Genomic DNA, 21,987 nt, shown 5'->3' with positions numbered 1-21,987 from the left:
TGACATCCCTTCAAATATTTAAACATGGCTATCATGTCACTCCTTAATCTTCTCTTCTCTAGATTAAACAAATCCAGCTCCCTAAGTCTCTCCTCATAGGGCTTGGATTCCAGACCTTTTACATTTTGGTCACCCTCCTCTGGACATGCTCCAGCTTGACAATATCCTTCTTCAACTGTGGTGCCCAGAACCGGACACAGTATTTCAGGTGTGGTCTGACCAACCAGAATAGTGTGGTAGCATTCCTTCGCTTGATCTAGACACTATACTCCTATTGATGGAGCCCAGAATTGTATTGGCGTTCTTAGCTGCCACATCACACTGTTGACTCATATTCAGCTTGTGGTCGACTAAGACTCCCAGATCCCTTTCACAGGTACTGTTGTCAAGCCAAGTGTCCCCCACCTGTGCATTTCATTTTTTCTATCCAGGTGTAGTACCTTACATTTCTCCCTATTGAACTCCATATTGTTGGTTTTGGCCCAGCTCTCTAGGCTATTCAGGTCATTTTGAATTCTGACCCTGTCCTCTGGTGTATTAGCAACCCCTCCCAGTTTGCAGTCATTTGCAAATTTGATTAGCATGCCCTCTATTCCACCATCCAAATCATTTATAAAAATATTGAATAGCACCAGGCCCAGGACAGAACCTTGTGGAACCCCAATAGTCATTTTTTTCCAGGATGAAGATGAGCCACTGATGAGCACTCTTTGGGTTCAGCCCGTCAACCAATCACAAATCCACCCAACAGTAGCTTTGTCTAGCCCACATTTTACTAGTTTTTTTGCAATAATATCATGGGGGACCTTTTCAAAGGCCTTACTGAAGTCAAGGTAAGCTGGTATAAGGAAAAGCAGGATTGTAATTACCGTAAAAATTACTGATCACTTTGGATCAGCAGTCTCAACCTTAACCCGCTATGTGGGGAGAGCCACGTGTTCCTTTGGAAGGCAGATGGAATACAGTGTGATATACTGACAGCTGTTTTAAAAGATGTAACTGTAACTTAAAATCCAGTATCAGAAAAAATAGATGGTCCCTGTGTGGATAGTCAAGTCTGCATGATGGGGCCACCTCCAGTGACCATGTGGCCTGATATAAGAGGGTTCTAAAATCAGTCCTGAAAGTAGACTGGTTAAGAATGACACACACATAGCTTTTGCTCTTCCATTAACAGGGTGAGCTGAAGCAAATTCTTGCCTCCCTTTGGGCTTAGCAATATTTCCTACAGCATTCTTGTTGAAGGGCATTGGAGAGTTAGGTGAGGGTCACTTTTCTGTTTTTCCATCAAGCCCCCAGACAAGAATGCTACAGTATCAGCCCCAAACACCCAGTCTCATAACAAAAAATTCTCAACGGAGTTAGTGCTGAGGGTAGGGGAAGTACAATCATGATCTTTCCAGTCCTCTAGAAGCTGACCCTTTTGGTCATTTTGGTCATGGAGCCAAATATCTGTTCCCAAGTTTAAATAGTCTAAACAAGTAAAGAACAAGCGTGCCCTTTATATGCAAAAGCCCTGAAATTCAGCCCATTGGGCAACTGATCATGGGGCTGGGAGGAGGGAGGTAAGGTCTAGCACCTTCTCTGCCCTCCACCTCCAACAGCTACACCTGAAAGATTCATGATGGGGTTCGATTTGAGAAGCTGAATGTTTATAAAGGCACTTAGCTAATTTCTGCCACGGAAATTCTGAACAGAAAGAAACTGTTCTATGGTCTCTGTGTTGAGAAATGGGACAGATCTTGCTCATCACCAACCTTCCCTCCGCAAATCAGTATCACTATGAGGCTGAACTGAACAGCTTGCTCCAGAGTTTTAAGAGATACATTTGTGTGGTGTAGTGGTTAAGAGCGGTGGACTCTAATCTGGTGAGCTGGGTTCGCTTCCCTGCTCCTCCACATGCAGTCTGCTGGGTGACCTTGGGCCAGTCACACTTCTCTCTGAACTCTCTCAGCCCCACCTACCTCACAAGGTGTCTGTTGTGGGGGTGGAAGGGAAAGGATATTTTTAGCCACTTTCAGACTCCTTCAAGTAGAGAAAAGCAGGATATAAAAACCAACTCCATGAATAAGAATTCTATGGAAAAGGACCATCCCTGCCATGATGATGAAAACTATGTGTTTGGATTTTGCTGTATTATACCAACCTGTGGAATATGACAGTTCGCAGTTTCAAAATCTATTTGGCCACAGTGGGTTGACAGTCTGGACACACGAAAACCTCTGGAAGATCTTTTGAATCAATGCCTATGCGAAAGCAGTGGTATCAGTCCTTGCAGTTTCCTTCACAGTAAACCATAGTTAGGTCACCACTGGGCCTCCTGCACCCTTCCTTCAAGAAACATAGTGACCAGCAGCCTTCAAACAAGGAAGGTAAAATATCTGAGCAATAGGTTAGTGTATCCTTCCATCCCTCTGGGCATGATCGAGACACAGTAATGTGACTCTCTTTCAAGATTTGTCTCTTCTTGGGAGGAACAGCATCAATTTCCACTTGAAAATATTTGTCTTGTCCTTCAAAATAGGTTTTCCCACTGTAATGTATTATTTAGACCCTATATCCAGGGTCTAATGGCAGCCATATCCTTTTGTATGAACTGTAATTGGGCAGCAGAAGCAATCAGATGGGCAATGGTACATGTGAAAGGACCGTAGTCACTGGAATTACCTTGCCTGGGTATATCAGTTGGTACAAAAAATGACCAGTCTGGAAAACTATAGGGATATTTTGAATCCATCTCATACAGACATGCTAAGAAGGATGTTATTGCATCAATCACAGAGTGGTTCAATCCATGTTTGGAATCTAGGTAGAGCATGGTCTTCCTTTTAAAACTGATTACTATCAGTATCCAGTGGACTTCTCTGTCATTTACTGGAATAATCAAAACATCTTTCTTTAGCACTCCAAATCTCAAACAGTTCTTCAGAGCTTGCACTGACAAGCTTTGACATATCTGCATGAAGTGGCAAGTACAGTGGTGCCTCGCAAGACGAAAAGAATCCGTTCCGTGAGTCTCTTCGTCTAGTGGTTTTTTCGTCTTGCGAAGCAAGCCCATTAGCGGATTAGCTGCTAAAAGGCTATTAGCAGCTTAGTGCCTTAGAAAAAGGGGGTGGGGAGCGGAAACCCCCCCCCCCCAGGAATCGCAAGACATTTTCGTCTTGCGAAGCAAGCCCATAGAGAAATTCGTCCTGTGAAGCACCTCCAAAACGGAAAACCCTTTTGTCTAGCGGGTTTTCCGTCTTGCGAGGCATTCGTCTTGCGGGGCACCACTGTAAGTGGGAAAATTGTTCCATTGTGACCTAGCTCTTTGGCCATGATCACCCTGGAGGCAAGAAAGGCATATATTATGCAGTCATTTATCCAGTTTGATCCATTCAGTGTGTTTATGTCATAGTCATACACACAGATGTTGCCAACTGAACCCACAATTCCCATGGTTTGTAGACTGAGTGTAGGGAAGGTACAGTTGTGCCATGGGGGAACTGATGTACAAATCAGTGATTTTTCCAAACACTTCTCACTTTGTGTTGAGATAACAACAACAACAACAACAACAACAACAACAACAACAACAATTTATTATTTATACCCTGCCCATCTGGCTGGGCTTCCCCAGCCACTCTGGGTGGCTTCCAAAAGAATATTAAAATACTGTGATACATCAAACATTAAAAGCTTCCCTAAACAGGGCTGCCTTCAGATGTCTTCTAAAAGTCTGGTAGTTGTTGTTCTCTTTGACATCTGGTGGAAGGGCGTTCCACAGGGAGGGCGCCACTACCGAGAAGGCCCTCTGCCTGGTTCCCTGTAACTTGGCTTCTCGTAGTGAGGGAACCGCCAGAAGGCCCTCGGTGCTGGACCTCAGTGTCCGGGTAGAACGATGGGGGTGGAGATGCTCCTTCAGGTATACAGGACCGAGGCCGTTTAGGGCTTTAAAGGTCAGCACCAACACTTTTAATTGTGCTCGGAAACGTACTGGGAGCCAATGTAGGTCTTTCAAGACCAGTGTTATATGGTCTTGGCAGCCACTCCCACTCACCAGTCTGGCTGCTGCGTCCTGGATTAGTTGTAGTTTCCGGGTCACCTTCAAAGTAGCACCACATAGAGGGCATTGCAGTAGTCCAAGCGGGAGATAACCAGAGCATGCACCACTCTGGCGAGGCAGTCCGCAGGCAGATAGGGTCTCAGTCTGCGTACCAGATGGAGCTGGTACACAGCTGCCCTGGACATGGATTTAACCTGTGCCTTCATGGACAGCTGTGAGTCCAAAATGACTCCCAGGCTGCGCACCTGGTCCTTCAGGGGCACAGTTACCCCATTCAGGACCAAGGAATCCTCCACACCTGCCCGCCTCCTGTCCTCCAGAAACAGTACTTCTGTCTTGTCAGGATTCAATCTCAATCTGTTAGCCGCCATCCATCCTCCAACCGCCTCCAGACACTCACACAGGACCTTCACCGCCTTCACTGGTTCTGAGTTGAAAGAGAGGTAGAGCTGGGTATCATCCGCATATTGATGAACACACAGCCCAAACCCTCTGATGATCTCTCCCAGCGGCTGCATGTAGATATTGAAAAGAATGGGGGAAAGGACAGAACCCTGAGGCACCCCACAAGTGAGAGCCCAGGGGTCTGAACACTCATCCCCCACCACCACTTTCTGAACACGGCCCAGGAGGAAGGAGCAGAACCACTGTATGACAGTGCCCCCAGCTCCCAGCCCCTCAAGATGGTCCAGAAGGATGTTATGGTCGATGGTATCAAACGCCGCTGAGAGATCCAGCAGAACTAGGAAACAGCTCTCACCTTTGTCCCTAGCCCACCGGAGATCATCAACCAGTGCGACCAAGGCAGTTTCAGTCCCGTGATGAGGCCTGAATCCCGACTGGAAGGGATCCAAATGGTCCACTTCTTCCAAGCGTGCCTGGAGTTGTTCAGCAACCACTCGCTCAATCACCTTGCCCAAGAATGGAAGATTTGAGACTGGGCGATAGTTGGCCATCGTGGCCGCATCTAAATATGTTTTTTTAAGAAGCGGTTTAATAACCGCCTCTTTCAGCGGGTCTGGGAAGGCTCCCTCATGGAGGGAAGCATTCACCACCCCACGAAGCCCATCACCCAGCCCTTCCCAGCTAGCTTTTATAAGCCAGGATGGGCAAGGATCAAGGAGACAGGTGGTTGGTTTCACTCGTCCAAGCAGCCTGTCCACATACTCGGAGGTAACAGATTGGAATTGATCCCACGCAATTTGACTAGACAGGACTCTAGCACTCTCCCGCCCCGGCCCTGCTCCCACGGTGGCGTCTACCTCTTCCCGAATCTGAGTGACTTTATCTGCAAAAAACTTTGCAAAATCATTGCAGGAGATCATGTGGCCTGTACTGCCCCCAATGTAGCACATGGTTTCACTAAATTGCGGACTACCTGAAAAAGTCTCCTGCTGCTGTTTTCTGCAGATGCAATAGAAAGTCTTCTTCGCCGTCGCTACCACCACTTGGTAGGCTCAACATTGAGCTCTAACCTGTGTCCGGCCAGCTTCAGAATGGGTCATCCGCCACTGGCGCTCTAGCCGTCTCAACGATTGTTTCATTGCCCTCAGATCCGTGGAAAACCACGGGGCTACAATGCAATCGGAGAGGGCGCTTCGGAGCCAAACAGTCAATAGCCCTGGTTAGCTCCACATTCCAGCGGGCCACCAGGGAATCAGCTGAAAGGCCATCAACATGGGATAAAGCATCCCCTACCACTCTCTGGAAACCATTTGGATCCATTAAGTGGCGGGGCGGACCATCCAAATCGGTCCCACCTCCCTGCAGAGGGGAAGGGGCATGGAGAAGTCAAGTTGCACCAGGAAGTGGTCTGACCATGGCACTTCTTTCGTTTCGCTTTTACTTAGTGTCAGATCACCAACATCCATAGAGGTAAACACCAGGTCCAAGGCATATGGGGAATATGGGGCTGCTATCAAAAGAATCAGTATTGGTCACTGTCAAAATCCTCTTTCCCATTTTTTGGAGTGGAGGTCATCTGAGTTTGAGTGCTTTCCAGGTGTCTCATAGTCAGTTGGTGATCTTAAGGAGTCCAACTCCTCAGCAGCCTGCACTGAATCAGATGCTGGAGCTACTGTTATCTTTTCCTGCAGTCTGGGGAACTTTCTTCCCAATCTACTCTTCTGTCTTTTATTTCGCTTCAACTGTGTGAGCTGCAACTGGCAAGGCTTCCCTGGTTCTGGTGGCATGCCGATAGATTTTGTGGCAGCTATAATATGGTAACAAGTCCTGGATGATGGGTGCGCACACAATGTCCTGTACGGACTGTGCATGCATGGCGGCCCGTATGGATGCCGCGTATGGTCACCAGGAGAGCGGCTGCCCGTACAGCCGCCGTGAGAGGGGCTGTTTGTACGGACGCTACGTGAGCAGCAGCCTGTACTTTCGCCATGAGAGCAGCTGCCCGTACGGCCCATATGGTCGCTGCGAGAAAGGCTGCCTGTACAGTTGCCGCAAGAGCGGCAGCCCACACGGACGCCACACAAGCGGCAGCCAGTACAGCGACCGTACTGTCACTCTCTCCCCCCAGTGTGGCACCCCAGGGCACCACCACCCCGCTGCCCCTTCGTATGCCCCTGCAGCCAGTCAAATGTACTATGAACAATCTGAAGTCATGCTGGGCACAATTCACCACTAATCCTGTTCTTTTTCTAAAAACACGTGGTGGACTCCAGGAAAGCTGTCAGCAGGCACCATAATGCCCATGGGCACCACGTTGGAGACCCCCTATTTCAAAGTTTGCACTGACAAACTCTGTTGGCAAGAAAACTTGCAGTTAAACCTCCATTTATAATTACCCCCCCCCCAAAGCAACCAACTTTTGTCCCAAAACCATTTGTAGCTGAATTGATGCAAGACAGATTATTGTTTTTCATGGTTACTTTGGTGGTCTCCATCTAGTTGGTTTGATAATTTACATTCACAGGTAAGATAATCACAATCTCTGCCTTGGGTATTCTTGAAGTTTAGCAGCGTCAAAAATTTCCAGGTGCAGTTCTTCACAGTGGAAGCTATGGATATGAATGTCATTTTAATACAATGTTCTTGCTAATGCAGAACCATTTCAGATAGAGTTTTTATTTCGGTCATTCCATGGACATTGGTGTGATCTTACAATGTAATTTGGTGGAGTCCATTTAACAATCATGACGATCCATGAGGATTAAAGTATTTAATATCGTGTTTGTTCCTTGGCTGTGCTCTGTGGTTTTTGTGGTTCAGTCTGTGGTCATATACATCAGGTGTGATTTGATATATAATAATAATAATATATTTGTACCCCGCCCATTTGGCTGGGTTTCCCCAGCAACTCTGGTTGGCTTCCAAAAAAAAATATGAAATAACAATACATTAAAAAGTCACACATTAAAAATGTCCCTAAACAGGGCTGTCTTCAGATGTCTTCTAAATGTCAGGTAGTTGTTTATCTCTTTGACATCTAATGGGCGGACATTCCACAGGGCGGGCGCCACTATCGAGAAGGCCCTCTGCCTGGTTCCCTGTCGCTTTGTTTCTCACAGTGAGGGAACCACCAGAAGCCCCTTGATGCTGGACATCAGTGTCTGGGCAGAACGATGGGGGTGGAGACGCTCCTTCAGGTCTACTGGGCCAAGGCCACTTAGGGCTTTATAGGTCAGCACCAACACTTTGAATTGTGCTCGGAAACGTACTGGGAGCCAATGTAAGTCTTTCAGGACATGTGTTATATGGTCTCAGTGGCCACTCCCAGTCACCAGACTAGCTGCCGCATTCTGGATTAGTTGTAGTTTCTGGATCACCTTCAAAGGTAGCCCCACATAGAGGACATTGCAGTAGTCCAAGCGGGAGATAACTAGAGCATGCACCACTCTGGTGAGACAGTCTCTGGGCATGTAGGGTCTCAGCCTGCATACTAGATGGAGCTGGTACACAGCTGCCCTGGACACGGATTTAACCTGTTCCTCCATGGACAGCTGTGAGTCCAAAATGACTCCCAGGCTGCGCACCTGGTCCTTCAGGGGCACAGTTACCCCATTCAGGACCAGGGAGTCTTTCACACCAGCCCACCCCCTGTCCCCCAAGAACAGTACTTCCATATTGTCATTATTCAACCTCAATCAATTAGCTGCCATCCATACTCCAACCACCTCCAAGCACTCACACAGGACCTTCACCGCCTTCACTGGTTCTGAGTTGAAAGAGAGGTAGAGCTGGGTATCATCCGCATATTGATGGACACTGAGCCCAAACCCCCGGATGATCTCTCCCAGCAGCTTCATGTAGATGTTAAAAAGCATGGAGGGGAGGACGGAACCCTGAGGCACCCCACAAGTAAGGGCCCAGGGGTCTGAACACTCACCCCCCACCACCACTTTCTGGACACAGCCCAGGAGGAAGGAGCGGAACCACTGTATGACAGTGCCCTCAGCTCCCAGCTCCTCTAGACGGTCCAGAAGGATGTTATGATCTATTGTATCAAAAGCAGCTGAGAGATCCAGCAGAACTAGGAAACAGCTCTCACCTTTGTCCCTAGCTCACTGGAGATCATCAATCAGCTCGACCAAGGCAGTTTCAGTCCCATGATGAGACCTGAATCCCAATTGGAAGGGATCCAAATGGTCTGTATCCTCCAGGCATGCCTGGAGTTGTTCAGCAACCACCCGCTCAATCACCTTGCCCAAGAATGGAAGATTTGAGACTGGGCGATAGTTGGCCATACTGGCCGGTCTAAATATGTTTTTTTAAGAAGCGGTTTAATGACTGCCTCTTTCAGCAGGTCTGGGAATGCCCCTTCACAGAGGGAAGCATTCACCACCCCGCAGAGCCCATCGCCCAGCCCTTCCTGGCTTGCTTTTATTAGCCAGGATGGGCAAGGATCAAGGAGACAGGTAGTTGGTTTCATGCATCCAAGCAGCCTGTCCACATTCTTGGGGGGTAACAGATTGAAATTGATTCCATGCAACTTGACCAGACAGGGCTCTAGCACTCTCCCGCCCCGGCCCTGCTCCCACGGTGGTGTCTACCTCCTTCCGAATATGAGCAACTTTATCTACAATAAAATTTGCAAAACCGTTGCAGGAGATCTTGGGGTCTTTACAAGGCCCCGGTGGTAAAGGTGGTTTCGTTAAATTGCAAACCACCTGAAAGAGTCTCCTGCTACTATTTTCTACAGATGCAATAGAGGCGGTGAAGAAAGTCTTCTTCGCCGTCGCTACCGCCACTTGGTAGGCTCAACATTGAGCTCTAACCTGTGTCCGGTCCAATTCAGAATGAGTTTTCTCCCAACGGTGCTCTAGCCGTCTCAGCGATTGTTTCATCGCCCTCAGCTCCGGGAAAAACCACGGGGCTGTCCGGGCTCCATGCAATCGGAGAGGGCGCTTCGGAGCCAGACAGTTGATAGCCCTGGTTAACTCTGCATTCCAGTGGGCCATCAGGGAATCAGCTGAAAGGCCATCAACATGGGCTAAAGCATCCCCTACCACTCTCTGGAAACCATTTGGATCCATTAAGTGGCGGGGGCAGACCATCCGAATTGGTCCCACCCCCCTGCAGAGGAGAAGGGTCACGGAGAAGTCCAGTTGCACCAGGAAGTGATCTGACCATGGCACTTCTTTTGTTTCACTTTTACTTAGTGTCAGATCACCAACATCCATGGAGGTGAACACCAGGTCTAAGGCATGTCCATGACTATGAGTTGGGCCAAACTTATTCTGGGAGAGCCCCATGGAGGCCATACTTTTCACGAAGTCCCAAGCAGCCCCTTGTAAGGTCGTGTTGGTATGGATATTAAAATCCCCTAGGACAACCAAACTAGGTGTCTCCAAGAGAACATCCGCCACGACCTGAAGCAGCTCGGGGAGGGAATCCTTGGTGCAGCGGGGAGGTTAGTACACCAAAAGGAATCCTGTACTTCCCCTATTGCTCAACTTCCAGAACATGCACTTAGAGAACTGGGTCTTCCCAGTAGGACGCCTGATGCAAGCTAGTGACTTCCTAAAAATCACTGCAACCCCTTCCCCCATGACCTGGGTTGATGTGCATAAGAGAAACCTGGTGGACAAGCAGCAGCTAGGACAAGACCATCTGCTTCATCCAACCAAGTCTCTATTACACATGCCAGGTCAAGTCCTCCATCCACGATCAAGTAATGGATGGCAGTGGTCTTATGAATCATTGACCTAGCATTGCACAGCAACACCTTCAGGTCATGTGGGTTTCACTTGTTGAGCGCAAATATAACATTGAATCACAATGGTACAAAATAACTCAGCAAGCTGACATTTATCAAGAGTTAAACAAAGGTTAGTGTACTAAATATTATTTCCAATTCTAGGTAGTTTGCTATTGGAGAAATACCATATATGATTATAAAAATCTAAAGCAAAAATTATTTTAAAATATGATTTCATTTCTAGATCAGAAGACAAGATTTCTTCTATATATTTCTTTCTTTATCATATACACACAAAGCTTCTGTTTTTAAACAGGAAATATTTTCGTAACTAAGGTCTATTGTACAAATCCATACAGATGTTCATTTTGTTACAGTTCTGTTAAGTTGAATACAAATTATAAAGATGAGTCAATTATTTACTAAATTGGCGAGTTTTGCCATTACTGCATATTCTGATAGTTTCTCTTTTCATGCATCTATTTCAGGACATATGTCAGATTTCCATATGAGTTTGGATTTTATATCCCGCCTTTTACTCCCTTTAAGGAGTCTCAAAGCAGCTAACATTCTCCTTTCCCTTCCTCCCCCACAACAAACACTCTGTGAGGTGAGTGGGGCTGAGAGACTTCAAAGAAGTGTGACTGGCCCAAGGTCACCCAGCAGCTGCATGTGGAGGAGCGGAGACGCGAACCCAGTTCCCCAGATTACGAGACTACCGCTCTTAACCACTACACCACACTGGCTCAGTTGGCCAACACCAATCTGACTGCTGTGGTCATATAACTAAATAGTTCCACTGACAATTTCACAATACAGTAGCTGAAGGAATCATTCCCAACGGCATAGTTTTGGGATCCAATGCAAATTTAGGGTTGTTTTTTTTTACATTTTTTCATTTCAAAATGAACTTTCCTCCAAAACTTTTTGGTCTTCTCACAGGTCCACCATAAATGGAAGAAGATTCCCTGAGGTCTATGACATTTCCAGCAATGTCCATTCATTTCATTATTCATCTTCTGTATATTTTTCAAAGTTATATACCATTGAAATAACATTTTTGTACAGTCATAGCGCATGTTACGGCTGCTTCAGGTTACGTGTTTTTGGGTTGTGGACCATGGGAAACCTGGAAGTACCGGAACGGGTTACTTCCGGGTTTCGCCGCTTGCACATGCACAGAAGCGCCAAATTGCACTGGCACCTGTGCAGACGCGGCACTTCAGGATGCGAACTCTGTGGGTTGTGGATGTGCCTCAGTCATGGGTTATGTCTGCAACCCGAGGTTCCACTGTACCAATTTTGTTTTAGGGCTTAACTAGCAGTAAATTTTATTCCTTTATTCATAATTGTTCTCATTGTTCCACTGTGAACTGCTCTTAAAATTGTTGCATCCATTTTGTCATATAAGGTTTTGCTTGTTCGGGCTTGGTATCATATTTGAGTAATAGTTTATAAATTTTACCCAAAAGGTAGAACTCTGTTATGAAGGACTCAAATTCTGTCTTTTCACTGATTTAAATGTTTGCCATACAGTCTTTCTTGAATCTGGATATTAGTTGACAGTATGTAAGCAGTTTCATATTTTTTTCTCCTCTTTAATACTTTGGCATATATTTGATCTGTTCTTGAAAATGAACCATATCTTGGTACAATATATAGTCATACATTCTCCTATCGGCTCTAATAATAATGTTCCAGTGGTGACATTAACAGTGCAGGTAAGGGCATTTTTGTGCATTTTTGTGCTATGATGTGTAATTTGACAGCAAGTTTGTGTTGGCCCAATGCAAAAAGCATGAGGATCCATGAGGATCCGTGCTTCAAAACCACGTTTTTGGGCCATGGTACAACCAGGAAGCAGTGGGTCTGATTTTTTTGTGGTGCAGGCTGTGCCCCTGGACATGATGTTTGATCTGATGGTGACTTTGGGCTGATCTAGTGCAAAAATCATGAGGATCCATGAGGATCCGTGCTTCAAAACCACGTTTTTAGGCCACAGTACGGCCAGGAAGCCATGGATCCGAGTTTTCTGTGGTGCAGGCTGTGCTCCTGGCTATGACTCATGATATGACGGTGAGTTTGGATTGGCCCAATGCAAAAAGCATGAGGATCCATGAGGATCCGTGCTTCAAAACCAAGTTTTTGGACCACGGTATGGCCAGGAAGCCGTGGATCCATGATTTTTGTGGTGGATGCTGTGCCCATGGCCATGATATTTGATCTGATGGTGACTTTGGGCTGATCTAGTGCAAAAATCATGAGGATCCATGAGGATCCGCGTTTTTTAACCATGTTTTTGCGCCATTGCGGCACCACGAAACAGTGGATGTGTGATTTTTTTGGTTCTGCCTACAGACTAAGATGTGGTCTACAGTATCATGGTGTTTTTATTTTGTTTCAATATAAAAATCATATGAATTAATAAGGATCTGTGCCTCGGATCCATGTTTTTGTGGTGCTGCAGCGTGGCAAAGTGTTGGACCCACGTTTTTTATAGTCCAGTTTCTAGGCGTGCCTTCTAGGTGTGATCTGCCTTTTACCCACAGCGCCACCGGCGTCCAAGACGATGTCCAATAGGACACTAGAAATTTACAGGGGGTGTGGTCATTAAAAGAAAAAAAAAGGAGGCGGGAGGATTCCATTGCCATTCCATCGGCTCGGGCGAGAGGTGACAATTCCACAGAGAAAAACCGCGCAACAGGTAACCCAAAAGAATCCCCCTCCCCCTAGATCAGGCACGTCCAACTCCCAAGAGACCTGTTGCACATGCCTGCAGTGGCGGAGCTTCGTGCTGGGGGGGGGGGGAGAGAGAAGGCGGGGGCGGGCTGAAGCAGAGATAGTTCTCTCCTAGCTGGCCCTTTAAAGAAGGGGGTGAGCCCTGCCGCCCGACAGGATGGGCCGGACGCGGTTTCCCCCGCTTGTTTAGAGCTCCCAAAGTCTCTCTGGAGTCCGGGGAAGGGGGGCTAGCCGGCCGCTTTTCGTTCCGGGAAGGAAGCCGCCAGATGGCACCATAGCCGCGCCCCATAGGCGGATCGCCCCCCAGTGCATCTTTGCAGCTCCTGGTGCGCCCGGGAGTCACGGGTTCTTGGGTGTGACAGGTGGCGGGCGCTGCGACTCCCCAACGAGCTGCCAGTCTTCCCCGAAGGCGCGCTCCTCCCTTATATCCCGAGGCAGACGGATGCTCACCGAAGCCCTGCCGCGATGTAAGCAGACCCTTGCGGGGATGGGGGTCTTATCCCTGCGAGTGGGGGTGGCTGGGAGGCATCATACGCAGGGGCGTAGGAAGGGGTGGGGGCGCTCCACCTGGTGTCATTCCTGAGGCGGGGGGGTGACAAAAAGGCACACCGCGGGGGGGGGGTGTGCTTGCGCCGCCGCCCTTGTGCGCGGCCTGGCCGCTGCTCCGGGCGCCCATGCAGCTAACTCCGCCACTACATACATTTTCTACTTGTTTAGCAGTTGAATGCAATGTGCCTTACAGTGCTACGAAATTCAAACTCTAAATATACATAGCAAACTGATCTTCTTCGCGCGCCCCCGCCCCAGCATCCCCGTTCCCATCTACGCCTGGTCAGAAGTTAAGCTCGCGTTTTGCCTCTGATAGGACTTGCACACCATGTCATTGATTTCGGGGACGGTGCTTAGCTGTCGCCTTCCGCGCAAAAGTAGTTTATTCAAGTTGGCACCGCTGTTGGATAGTGATTGCTCTTGCGCCCCTCTTCGGTTCGTTTTTCATTGAAAGTGTGCGCGCAGACAGGCGTACAAAAATGCGCCCGGGCGAGCTCAGAGCGGAAAGGGCTAGTGCAGGAGGGAGGGCGAGCGGGAAAGACGCAGCCTAGATAACATCCCAGATTCGTAAGCTTGGTTTCGCGCCCAACATGTGTAAAGCTCTTCCTTTCCTCCATCGACTTAAATAGGATAGTTGTAAATAGGTGCTGCTCCTTATCTGACATCGGCCACTGTGTGAATAACAGAAGCTATAGCCAAATAGTTTTATTTTATTGCACCTGCTTCACTAGTAGGCACTGTGATCGGAGTGTGGCCATCCCAGAGAGTGGGATTTCAGTTTGCTTTTCAGATGCACTTAACAAACAGGCGGGGAGGAGGGGGGTCGGAGAAGAGAGAAGGCGGCACCTCTGATCCCAGAGGCCTTCGGAATAGTGGGCTCCGGCAGTGGCGGTAAGAGATTCCTGCAGTTAGGCTACCGTGGTGGCATGAGGAAGTGCCCACTGGGAGGGACATACAAAAAGCCCTGCAAGCCAGTCTGTTGTTGGCGGACATGGTGGCCTGCAACAACTTTTTCCGCGGAGTTGCGCGCTGCTGTTTGTCCACACTGCGGGTTGAGCAGAGAGAGTTGCAACAACCCTGCAGTGTAGACAACGCTCTTCTGGAGTGTCGGCTGCGGCGGGACTGAATTTCCAGCCGAAACTCTCCTGTACACAAACCTGCAGGCTGCAGCGAAGGTCAGTCAGCCTCAGTTTCCCTCCTCTCGATCATAGCTGTCAACTTTCAGATTTGAAAATAAGGGATCAGCAGCCTCGAAAATAAGGGCTCAGCAGCCTCACCTGTCCCGGGGACAGTCTACGGGGTATCTAACAATCCGGGATAGCAGCGGGAAACGGCGCTGGAATAAGGGAATTTCCCGCAAAAAAAAGGGAAGGTTGACAGCTATGCTCTCGATCAAGCTCAACTTCACGGTCAGAGAGAGAGAGAGAGAGAGAGAGAGAGAGAATGCCCAAACACGGCTATTTTAAAATACTGGATCTCTCATTGGGTTTCTATGGGTATGGGCAGGTTTGCTTTTGATTTAGGGGAGAGGGAATGAAATCGGAAGCCAAGCGGATCACTCTACTTAACTTCGTATGCCTAGGTGTTCATCACAAGTATGAGTAGCCAATGGCATCATGGAGATGAGAATGCTATAGAGCAGCCGGCGGCGGCGTGGTTCAATAGAAAAGCGCGCCAAGGAAAGCCGGCTGGCTCAGTCCAGTCCAAGGCAAGGCCCATCTGAGTTGACACGTACTCCTGCCTGCCAATCACGCTCACAGCCCGATCGGCAGGCAGGAGGTGGGCAGGGTGCTTAAAGGAGCAGAAAACTACAAGCGATGACGAAGCTGCAGTTCCGGAGGTGCTTTAAAAAGTTTGCCACCGTCTGCGTAAAAAGATGTTGCTTGGCGAATGCGCATGGACAGGAACCTTAAAGCCTTTTTTTTTAAAGTTAGTTACTGGAGTGGTGCGCAGTATTAAAAGATAGAACTTGATTTATGTTTCTCCCCTTCTCTCGTCCCTCTCACGTGCCGCCAATCCCACAGGTTTACTCGGACTCAAAGCCCTTTCTGCTTCCTCTCTCGCTATTTAGGACGACCGCATAAACAAATAAAGGAAGACGGCCAGTCCCTAAAACCAGGATCCTGTTCTCACTGGGGCCAGCCAGATGCCTGTGCAAGAGCACTCTCACCTCCCATTGTTTTCAGTAGGGTTGCTATATTTCGAAAAGTGAAAATCCGGACACCACTTTTCAGCGATTTCCGAACAGACCCTGCTTAAGGGGGCTGAATACCGGCTATGACAGGGAAATTCCAGATGTATAGCAACCCTATTTTAAGCAACTAATATTCGGAAACACTGCTGCCCCCAACTGGACAGGTGGCTAGTAGCTTTTCTCTTTCCATGTTCTTTGTGCTATGCATAATTTTATAAACTTCTATAGATGTACAGCTTATGTACAAAGGCAAAAATTTGCAGTTTCTGCTCTGCTGACCTTTGCTTCTAGCTCTGTGGAATGTGACACCTTCCACCAACTAGCTGAGAAGGAAATTTGAGGGGAAAAGATTCCCCACCTCTCTTCTTTCCCATGGCTACTGAGCATGCTTAGACATCAATGTATTTTTTAAAAATTTTTTTGAGGGGGTTGTCCTCTTCACTTAAATATTTGTACCCCTCAAACCTCAATTTTTGATACTTCCCTCTTGTTTCTCATAAAGGCATATGAGAAACCATTGTTTCTCATAAATGGTCTGGTGCTTCTAATAGCATGTAGGCAAGCAAGGGTTGTTTTGCTTGTAAATAAGGTTTTCTATTATCTTTCTGAAGGATAAAAGATCTGCTGGAAGGTGATCCAAAAATGGTGGAAGATGCTAATACCTACGAGAAACCTATAAACAGAGCAGAGCAAGTTACGCTTTTGCTTCAACAGAACGGAGCAAGTTACAATTCTGAACATTCAGAGAGGAGAGAAAATTCTGGTAAGCAAGTTAATTCTGATGCATGAAAAGTATTAAGACGTAGATTGGAGACAGATTGTAGTTGGTTCTGGTTTTTTTTAAGAGCGAGCTCTTAAAAATCTCTTTTTAGAAAATGCACAGTCATTCCATTTTGTAAGCAGGTTTGGGTAGTTGGCAAAATCCTGCACAGCCTATGTAGCCAAGGATGGTGATGGGGCATATTCACGATATCATGGCTGAAAATGAATGTGGGCCATTTTCAAATGAAACAAATAACTTTCACGGAGACTTTGTTACCAACTGAAGTGAAGGGGGTCAAATGGCCAGTGAGCTTGCCAGACAGCATTAATGAAAAATCACCTGTAGCCGTTGTGATGATTTAATTGCCCAGAAGTCTGAAAAGTGTTTCGAGTTAGTAGAATAATGAATGACTGCAGCCAATACAGTGTGAATGATACAGTGCTGTGGAACCACGATTTGCGATATTTGGTGTAAAATCCAACTTTGTCAGAATCCCACATTTCATTCTTTTTTTTCTTTTTAAAAAATAAAGTTTCTAGTCCATATAATTCCATGTCACAATGCCTACTCGGTCTTGGAAGCAAAAGAATGGCTAAGAAGGTTTTATTTAACAGCCAGGGTAGTTGTGGTGGTGAATCTTCATTTATCTGCAAAGCTTTTTTATGCTAATACGTTGAGCTTGCATAATCTATACAGGTTTCAGAATTGCACATAACTTTGATCACTTTGGTGCAAAAACTTGGGAGGGTTGTGTGGTTTTGGTTTGTTTAAGTGCAGAATACTCACAAAACTGTCCAAAAGATTATTGATTACGAAGCAGACATCTAATATATGCATTGCTCTCTCTCTCTCTCCCCCTTGTAGTTGATGAAAATAAACCAGAGGCGGCGAAGAAGGAGAAAACTTATAAAGTTCTCTTAGCAGAGGCGGCGAAGAAGGAGAAAACTTATAAAGTTCTCTTAGCAGAGGCGGCGAAGAAGGAGAAAACTTATAAAGTTCTCTTAGCTGTCTTCGTTTTCTTACTTGTTTTCTTACTTATTATTGTTATTGGCCTTTCAGTTGCCGGTGAGTTCTGTTCCCTTGTTCTGTTTCCTTGACTGCCACCTTGTGGACATTGTTTGCTTCTGTGCCTTAACAGGCAGAACAGTGGGATCTTGGCAAACACACATTTGTATGCCTTTTTGCCAAGGTAACACAAATGTGAAGGAAACAGGTGGCATTCTCAGGGAGATGGGGCTCCTCTCCCACGTAACCAATTTCCCCCCTGAAAATGCTTGCTCCTGAATTAGTGTTTTGCAGTGTGCAGAGGACCGCAGGCTTAGCTTCCATAAGACCAGCAGGAGATGGCTCTGGCAATGACTATAATGTATCACGGTTTTAGGACTACAATGCCCACTTGACTGATAAATGAAAAGCCTTTTTAATCAACTAAAAATGTGTCCTGTGTTTAATCAGGGCAGCAGCCCCCCCATTTAATATGAACGCTTCCAGAAACTGTGGGTGTCAGGCACCATCTTAGAAGAGGCCTTCTGTTTCGGAAGGCATTCCCCTTGGATTGCCTTATATTGTGTGGGTTTTCCAGGCCCCAGCTGAACTTCTGGGGATGAGGGCCCTCCATTTCCAGAGCAGTAGCTGTGCAGTTAGTTTAGCTGCTCTTAAATTTCTTTCTTTCTTATTGAAAGGCTCACAAATGCATCAGTGCCCTTCACGTGCCAACTCCTGCCCGCAAGACTGGATTGAGCATGAAGCCTGGTGCTACTATTTTTCAACTGATGAGGCAACCTGGAACTCCAGTCAGAGCGACTGCTCTTCTCAGGGTGGCTCGCTGACAGCAATCGATACTCTAAGTGAAATGGTGAGAGCACTCCGGCGCTGTGGACTTAGGCCAAGATTCTATTGTGGAGTGCTGGTTCTTCGTTACTTTGTTTATCACTGTTTTTTACTAGATACTGTGTGAATTGCTTCAGTATTTCTCTTTTGTAACTAAAAAGTGGCATACAAACCTTTTAAGTGAACCATCCTGCTGTTGTAGCTTCAAACTGGACTACTGGACTGTACAGTAATGTATTTTCTGTGAGGCTCCCCTGGATGAGTGTTTGGAAATTTTGCTGTAAAACACAATCCGTTGTGCAATGGCATGTGCTATAGGAACCCATAGCATCTTTTGCTTGGTTGTTTTTAATTTGTGTCCTGCCTTTCCACCAAATGCTGCTCAGTTTTTCCAGCCTCTCTGCATAAATGGCCCTCTGGCCACAGTTATTTTGGGAGCCATCTTGCCAGATTTTTCTGAAGGGAGGATATATTCTCCAACAGTTTCTTGGATGTGGGGCTCACCATTAGCAGCTTCTTTCTCCCCCCCACTGTTGCCTAAGGTTTTTGTTTCTGTCGCTACTGCAACAGAAGCAACTGTAGGAGCATTCTGGCAGCCATTTTGTATGTTTTTGCAGTTAGCTTTTATATTACTGTTTTTCTCAACTGCTGTGGCAAATGTTTAAGCATGTTAGTATATTTGAAGAAAATCCTGCCAAGTGCGTTGAATTTCTGAGGTTCTTCTTTTTGAAAATGATGATGTTCTGAAAAGGGTCTGTCAAATACTGAGTTGCTTCTCTCACCCCCCCCCCCCAAAAAAAAATGTTGCAGGATTTTCTACTGAAGAATAGCCCAGCTGATTGTTGGTTTGGGCTAAAGAGGGAGGAAGGACAGCCGTGGAAATGGGCAAATGGCACAGATTTCAACCAACGGTAAGGTGATTCAGGTTTCAGATTATCTTGAGGCAGTTGCGTGATGAGAGATTTCCCCTAAATATTGCTCCATTAAATACACACCCAGAGAGAAAAGTTGTGTCTCTTTTTAAAAGAATTAGAAGTGAAACCTCTGTCTCATGATCCGCTGTGCTGGAGGGGGCTTGGATGAGGCACAGATGCGCCTTCTCCCATCCCTCCCCTCCAGATCTCTGGCCTATGCTGGTGAGGGAGCCCTGCTGGCAAGCGGTGCCCCAACGTATTCCCCCTCCCCACCCCCGAAGCTTGGCCAGTGGTAACCGTGCTAGCAATAGGCAGCAGAATCCCTCAAAACAGACTTGTTTCAAGAGCGGGGGCACAGGATCCATTGGATTCTGAAACAGTTCTGCTGCTGTCACATGATGGAGGCAGTGGAGGAGGAACCCCCTCTGGCACCCGGGGCCAAGGGGCGGGGCAAATTGCCCGGTGATGCACGCACGACATCCATATGGAGTGCGCATGCACGGCAGCCCGTATAGTCGCTTGTATGGATGGCGCGTGAGATGCGCCCATACTGACTGTGCATGCCCTTGGCCGCTCTACAGCTGGGGGGAGGCAGGGGCCATCTTGTCAACCCCCCCCCCCGAGTGGCACCCAGGGCGACCCGCCCCCTCTGCCCCCCCCCCACTTCATACACCCCTGGATGGAGGCAGGCCAAATCTGTGCCTATTTGCTGCACCAGTTTGGGAGCTGCTCTGGCTGGTATGAAGGTAGAAGGTTAAAGGTAAAGGACCCCTGGACAGCTAAGTCCAGTCAAAGGTGACTATGGGGTTGCAATGCTCATCTTGCTTTCAGGCCGAGGGAGTCAGCATTTGTCCCGAGACAGCTTTCCAGGTCATGTGGCCAGCATGACTAAACAATGTGGCGCAATGGGACACCATGATGGAAACCAGAGTGCAGAGAAATGGCGTTTACCTTCCTGCCACAGTGGTACCTATTTATCTACTTGCACTGGCATGCTTTTGAGCTGCTAGGTTGGCAGGAGCTGGGACAGAACAACGGGAACTCACCCCATTTGAAACGCTGACCTTCTGATTGGCAAGCCCAAGCCCAAGCCACAGGCCTGTCAATGTAGGGGTGTTATGCTGCTCCATTAGGCCTCACTGCAGGACATTTAGTGCAGCAATGTTGTAGAACTCCCTTTCCATGGATATCTGATAGACACTGACTGTTTGGGGGTTTTGGTACCCATTGCAGACATTTTTATCCTCCTGCCTAGGAGGGTAATCCTGACTTGGTCACTGTTGATTTTGAAGCAGCATAATGTTGTTTTAACAGGTTTCTAACCAGTCCTTAATAAATTGCATATTGATACCTCGCTTGGATGCTCTCTCTACTGTGTCCACATTTGTGGAATGCTCTCCCCAGGGAGGCTTGCTGGCACCATCATAACATATCTCTAGGCACCAGATGAAAACATTTCTCTTCAACCAAGCCTTTGGGAGATTCCTCGGCCTTTTAAATATGTTTGTGGGAGGGGGGGTTGTATTTGTTTTCGTTTTATTAGGTATTTTGTATTCTCATTTTGCATTTTTATGTTGTATGTTATTTGGGTGAAGGGCAGTATACAAATTTAAATAATAATAATAATGATAATAATAATGTTGCAGGTTTACATTTGGAGCAGATGGCCACTGCGCTTTCTTAAATGCCCCAAACATCAGTTCTTCATTTTGTGAAAACAAAAGACGCTGGATATGCAGAAGACCTCATCTCCAAGCTTGAAGAGAGCTCAGAGTCTTCCCAGAACAAAAGCTTCAACGGCACAAAAACCCAAAACCCTAAAACAAAAGCTTTACCAATTTCTTAACACGGTCCTAAAGAATAAGTGCCTTATTTTTGAAAGACTGGGTTGTATCATTAATTATATCCCTTTTTAAGCTCACAATTTGAAAAATTCCCAAAATGGAAAATGAGCGAGGTCCCAACTAAAGAAGAATGGCAAATTAAGCTGACAGAATATGCACAACTCACAGACTTAACATATAGAAGAAGTGAACAAGAAGGACATACATTTAGAGAAGATTGGAAAATGTTTATTGAATATATGGGGTGGAATTATGTATACTTGAAAACCTTGGCAGCATTAAGATAAATTCAACAGTGTAAATAAGTTTTGATGGATGCAATAATGGAATACTGAATGGTTTAGTTTTTGTAAAATATGCAGGGATTTATGATACGCAAAATGAACCATGGAAAGAGAAGAAGGGAAATCATTGATATTTTAGGGATGCTAAAATGAGTGTTTTAAATTGTAAAACAGAAAATTATATATGATTCTTATTGCCCTTTCCGTGTACTTTATAAAAGTCATGGTATCATTGTCAGTATTTTCACTGGTACTGTCCCAAAGGGTCACATGACCAGATGATTACATTTGTTATGAATGTCTCTTTAAACAGAAGTCAGGCTGATAAACTTCTGCTTTTTGTTCCTGTCTTTCCGTCTCTCATAAAGAGGATGTATGAGAAAGCTGCTCACACAACAGTTACTTTTATTTCTTTGCTGTAATAAAATGTTTGATGCTACAATTCCAACACAACTCTGCTTCTGCTGATCTCTGCTGATTCTGTTTGCACATAATCTTACTGGATATGTGCCAATGTTTGGGGGCCACCAGGTGGCGCATTGGGAGATGGCCGACAATAACATCTCTCCGACCCACACAAGGTAATTAAGAGGCTGCTATGGGAGGTATGCAGTCTTCCCGACCCCCCAAGGAGATGGGGGAGACAGTCTTGCCAGCGGTGGCCATAATGC

General features: G+C 46.8%; 1 long non-coding RNA gene across 1 annotated transcript in view; it reads left to right on the top strand.

The window, feature by feature from the left end:
* The window catches only part of LOC310671028, a 49,805-nt gene extending 28,290 nt beyond the window's left edge, over positions 1-21,515 (top strand). The window contains exons 3-6 of the long non-coding RNA XR_014507685.1: positions 16,233-16,501; positions 18,077-18,299; positions 19,085-19,185; positions 20,835-21,515. This is a non-coding gene — a long non-coding RNA (uncharacterized lncRNA). The remainder of the gene's footprint in view (positions 1-16,232; positions 16,502-18,076; positions 18,300-19,084; positions 19,186-20,834) is intronic.
* Positions 21,516-21,987: the final 472 nt, after the last annotated feature.

This window comes from Podarcis tiliguerta, assembly GCF_965153285.1.
Source record: "Podarcis tiliguerta genome assembly, chromosome: 2".
Taxonomy (NCBI): domain Eukaryota; kingdom Metazoa; phylum Chordata; class Lepidosauria; order Squamata; family Lacertidae; genus Podarcis; species Podarcis tiliguerta.
Note: the sequence above shows the minus strand (reverse complement) of the source record. Positions and strands in the feature narration are given on the sequence as shown.